This window comes from Otolemur garnettii, unplaced genomic scaffold (genome assembly GCF_000181295.1).
Source record: "Otolemur garnettii isolate 467f Iridium unplaced genomic scaffold, OtoGar3 scaffold00103, whole genome shotgun sequence".
In the NCBI taxonomy this organism is placed as follows: Eukaryota; Metazoa; Chordata; class Mammalia; order Primates; family Galagidae; genus Otolemur; species Otolemur garnettii.
The window spans coordinates 6160852-6166924 of record NW_003852498.1 but is presented as its reverse complement, the minus strand read 5'-3'; positions in this window follow the sequence as shown (position 1 = coordinate 6166924).

Sequence of the window (6073 nt, the reverse complement as noted above, 5' to 3'; positions counted from 1 at the left end):
CTGTGTTTAGAAGACTGTACAAATGAATGGTGGTGGAACAGAAGAAGGAATAAACGAGGTTTAGGGCGTGGCATTACAGGGAAGAGGTGAGAGGAGGTAAAACATGCTTCCCAGCAGAGGTGAATTCTGGGTTGAATTTTACATGATGAACATTCGTTTGCTGGGTAGACAGGGTGAGAAAGCATATTGTGAGCAAGCAAATACATGAAATGGCGCATTTTGGAACTTGTAAGTGCCTGCTACAGTTAGGATTTAAAATGCCAAATGAGGAAAGCAGTGAGAAATGTGGCTTAATGCAAGGTAAGATGAGAGTCTGACTTGGTCCGATGGCATTAGGGACAGAAGAGAGCAGGGCAGAATCAAGAAAAAATTACGTGGTAGGTGCGACAGGTGTGTGTGATTTCTTGGATGCAGAAGCTGAGAAGAAAGGAGCAATTGTGCATCTGAGGGAGATGGATGGGTGGTGGTGCTAGTAATAGAGACAAGATAGGAGACAGGAGGATGCCAAGTAGTCTGTTCCTGTGGGTTGGAGCAACTTAGGAAGTTTGCTCTGGTGGAATATTTGCTTTTGTAGAATATTGTTAACTAGAATATTCCAAATGGAGATTATTCAGAGCTAGGTATGCGATTCTGGGCTGAGATGTCAGCTTTTTTGATTTGTCATTGTACTTTCTGTGTTGAAATAATCTTGCATGATCTGGTCTTAAAAACTCAGCACTGTAAAAGGATGGCAGGTTATCCCTGGGAGCAGTGTATTATCTTTCAGGCAAGTGGGAACACAGTACCACTAAGAAAAGAAATTGAAAAAAAAAGTAAAGGAGGATCATAGAGGGAATCAGTGGGAAAATTGATAAATAGAAAAAAAATGGAGAATATGAGTAAGTAGGTTATGATTCAGAGAGTGGTATAGAGGGACATGTGGATATTTTGGTGGGAAACATCAGGGGTGATAGTTGATATATATTTTTTCTTCACGTTGTTTAGGGATAACTCCTTTAATACCTCCTTTAAAGGTTGAAGGGCACTGTAGATTCTCTTCCTGTAACCAAAAGTAGCTTAGGATTTGACTCGTCAGCTCTACTAACTCAGGAATTCCCACCTGAGATATTGAATGTGTAAAGTCATGGATAGATGTAGAGACAATCTAATGGGTTCATCTGGTGATAAAAGTTGATATTTGGGGGGCAGTGAGTGTCCAGTGGAGGTGGCACCCATGGCAGTGGGGGCTCCTGCATAAGTACTATCTTATCTAGAATATTCCAGTGACACAACCTTGGCTGAGTCCTCTGCCACCAGTCTTCTTTCATTCCTGACCATTTTTTTCATCACTTCTGTAAAATACCAGTTGCCTTTCTATAAATTCCTTTGCTGCCTAAATTAACTGGAGTGAGATAATTACCTGATCATAACAGGTAATATGTAGAGGAAAACCCTGTATTTCATGTAAAAATCTTGGTACTGCTGAATTTCAAGATGATTTTTACTGTCAATAGCATATTTTAAAAACTAAACATTATAATAAAAGAAATTTTAAAACATATCTGTGGCTCAAAAAACTTAGTATCCTTTCAAACCAAAACCAAAATCCCTAAAAAATTAAGATGAGAATGAGATTCACAACAGTATGATGAAACGTGGTCTAAAGAGTAACCTTAGGTTCTGTTGAGTAATTTTCCTTTCAGAGTCTAGCCCCCTGTGCTCACCAGAGAGGGCCATGGTGGAAACATGATTCCAGACCCCTGTGCCCTTGGGATTAATCACCAATTTTTGTGTTCCAGAAAGATGGAGAAAATAAAAGCAACCACTGATTTCCACCAGTCCACATGGTGGTATCTGTGTCTTTAACCTGCAAATCCTATATATGTGGAAATTTTACTTTTCCTCTTCCCAGGTGGTAAAAATGAGCCCAAACCAATGTTTAAAACATTCAACTCGTACACTAAACCCCTCCTGCCAAGTAGTCTTGGAAATCTCAGTGCCATTTTTATCTGTCCATCAGCTGGAAAAGTGAATGGAAAAATCATAATTTTTTTAAAGGAAAAAGGAAAGGAAAGTACAATCATCTTGGCAGAAATATACTATTTTAAATCTATCAATTCTCTATTCCAGTATGATAATCAAGACCACATATTTGCTTTCCATCCAAGAGGGGAGTAATTATTTCTATCTCTTAGAAGTCAACATTCAAATACTTTATTGGACAAAGTTCAGGACTTGTGTGTCCCACATATGGTCTATCTATATTAGCACATACGTCTCCAGGAGAAGCTTGGCTCACCAAGCAAAGAGCTATTTGCCTACTGGGCCTTCTTTGTGTGCAGGGTACATTTCTTAGAGGGTCTCTAAGCTTCTTTGGTTATATTTCTGCTGGATTCCATTCTCTATTCCACACAGTCTTGTCTTGAATATAATTATATGTATTATATAATCTAGTCTATCTTCGGTGAATTCTAACATGATCTTAGAGTAAGCAGAAGTAAGTACATAAAAACATTAGGTCAAAGTATATAGTTCATGAGATGGAAAGAAAAGGGCTACACTTTCTAACTTAAGACACATAACCATGACAACCTTCAGCCTTCGTGAAACTAAAGGCCAAAGGAGGATTTAGTAGTTGGTTTGTTTTGTAGAGACAGAGTCTCACTTTATTGCCCTTGGTAGAGTGCTGTGGTGTCACAGCTCACAGCAACCTCCAACTCCTGGGCTTTATTGATTGTCTTGCCTCAGCCTCCCCAGTAGCTGGGACTACAGGTGCTCGCCACAATGACCGGCTATTTTTTGTAGCAATTTGGCTGGGGCCGGGTTTGAACCCGCCACCCTTGGTATATGGGGCCGGCACACTACTCACTGAGCCATAGGCGCCACCCCGAGGATTTAGTAGTAAATCAAGAATAGAGAGCTTACATTCATTAGGGCCATGAAGCACACACATACTTCCCATCACCCTCCTTGAGTATCCTGGTGTAACCCATGTGTGTGTAACCCAACACTCAACTATGATAGACCAGTCTTAACCAGGTGAGCATACTGCAAAGTGTGCTTGGAGTTAATCACACTGTAGCTTAACTTCACACCTGGAAGGTTTCACATTCCATGACTGCTTTGAACTAAAACTAGCCCAAACTTCCCCCTAGTTAAGCTATGTCCAGACTTCAATTAAAACAATTATTTTATCACTTCTTGGCCTTTTGGGTAAGATCCCGTGAAAACATTTCTCTACTAGGCCCTGTAGAGAAAGTATCTCAAAAGAAAGATGAAAGAATAATTTCAAGTACAAAGGAGCAAGGTTGACTAGTTGTATTTTTTTAATTGACTTCCAATTAATTAGTTTCATTATAAACCTGAAAAAGAATAATTGATCTAGCTATTGAAATAACACTAGTGCTTGCTCTTATAATAATTGCATTCTCACTTTTATAGCTAAGTATCTGTATGGAAAAACCTAGCCCTCATGAATGTGGCTTTGACCCTTTAGGCTCTGCTTATCATTTTCCATAAAATTTGTCTTCATTTCTATTACATTGCTTTTATTTTTCATTCTCAGACATCTTTATTTGTTGCTATATTTAATGTGCCTTTTGTTAACTATGTTACATGTTGTTCCCAGTGTAACTTTAAACCTAGCCCTTGCCAAAATAAGTTCAATCCCAAGACAAATACAATAAATCATAATGATTATTTCTATTTACAATTTATTTCATAGATATGAAATGTAAGAAGAGTAGAGAATGGAGGCACATATAGTAAAAAATATGATAGAATCTCTCAGGCTAGGGCAGGCACGATGCAGCCGGTCTGGCCAGTCGGTCAATTTAGGTTCTGTCTGAACTTCACCCCTTGTTTCCTATTCTTTATTTTATTTTTTATTCATTTTTAATTAAAATCGTAACTGTGTACATCTAGGAGGTACAATGTAATGATTTGATATACAATGTTGAATGCTTAAATCAAACTGATTAACATCATCATCATCACCTCACTTATTTTTTTGTGGTAAGACATTTAAAATTTACTCTCAGTTATTTTGAAATATATCCTTGCATTGTATAAGCAACTTAAAACTAATACTTATAGCATTAGTATTAATCTTTATTCTAGCCCTAGGTCTTGCCTATGAGTGAATTCAAAAAGGATTAGAATGAGTAGAATGTGGTAATTAGTTTAAATTAAAACAAATGATTTTGACTTGTTACATTTTGATTGCCCCTAATTACCAACATGCCTTCAATTTACATTAACATTATCCTAGCTTACTTCACAGCCTTATTAGGAATATTAGCATGTTGCTCCCACCTAATATCTTCACTACTATGTTAAAGGCATAGTATTATTTATTTTCATCTTAAGCACCTTTATAATCTTAGATTTACATCATCTTAGCCTGCATAATACCAGTTATTCTTTTAGTCTGCGCAGCCTGTGAAGCTACTGTAGGCTTAGCACTTCTAGTGACAGTGTCCAATATCTACAGCTTAGACTATGTTCAAAATCTCAATTTCCTCCAATTTTAAAAATTATAATATTCAATCATGCTCTTATCAGTAACATGATGCTCTAATACTATTGTATTCTATACTCTGAATCAATCCAATGGCAATAGCCTAACTTTCTCCTTATGTTTTTTCTGATTATCACCACCCCTTTTAATTCTTACAACCTGATTACCATCCCTAATAATTATAGCAAGCCAGTATCCCTCTGTCAAAGAATCAGATACATGAAAAAAACCTATACATTTCTTTACTAATTTCCTTGCATGTTCTTAATTATAATATTTACTGACACAGAGTTCATTCTATTTTATATTCTTATTCAAAAATCACATTAGTTCTAACTCCAATTATTATTATTTGGTGGGGAAATCAAATGGAACAGCTGACTGCAGGATTGTATTTCCTGTCTATACATTCATTGGATCTCTACCGCTACTTGTAGTACTTACCCACATTCAAAACACTCTAAGCTCATTAAATTGTATTTTGGTTTCATTTTTTTTAATTGTTTGGGATTCATTGAGGGTACAAAGAATTAGGTTACATTGATTGCATTTGATAGTAAAGTCCCTCTTATAATTGTGTCCCACCCCAGGAGGTGTGCCACACACCATGACCCCCCATACACCTTCCTTCTTCCTCTCCTCAATCCCTCATTCCCCTATTCCCCACTTTGTATTAACTCATCTACTGCCTTCATGTTAGAATTGAGTATGGTGGATTTTTGCTTCTCCATTCTTGTGATGCTTTGCTAAGGAGAATGTGTTCCACCTATTTATAATATGCAAATATCCAGGTTAATACAAAAGATGTAAAGTCTCCATCATGTCTAATGGCTGAATAGTATTCCATGGTATACATAAACCACAGCTTGTTAATCCATTCCTGGGTTTGTGGGCATTTAGTTGTTTCCACATTTTGGCAATTGTAAATTGAGCTGTGATAAACAGTCTAGTGCAAATGTCCTTATGATAAAAGGATGTTTTTCTTCTGGGTAGATGCCCAGTAATGGTAATTGTAGGATCAAATGAGAGGTCTAGTTTGAGTTCTTTGAGGATTTTCCATACTTCTTTCCAAATGGTTGTATTAGTTTGCATGTCCACCAGCAGTGTAGAAGTGTTCCCTTCTCTCCACATCTACACCAGCATCTAAAGTTCTGATGTGGGCTTTTCTCACTGAGGTTTGATGATTTCAAAGCCCACTTTGTGATGTGGGCTTTTCTCATTGAGTTTTGATGATTTCTCAGGGTAGTTTTGATTTGCATTTCTCTGATAATTAGGAATGATAAGCATTTTTTCATATGTTTGTCATGCATTCACCCATCCTCTTTACAGAAGGTTCTATTCATGTCTGTTGCACAGTGGTAGATGGGATTGTTTACTCTTTTTTTGTTGATTAATTTGAGTTCTTTGTAGATCCTAGCTATCAAACTTTTGTCCTATTCATAATATACAAATATCTTTTCCCATTCTGAAAGTTGTTGATTTACTTTGCTTGTTGTTTCCTTACCTATACAGAAGGTTTTCAGTTTAATTAAGTCTCATTTATTTTTGTTGTTGAAATTGCCACGGAAGTCTTCA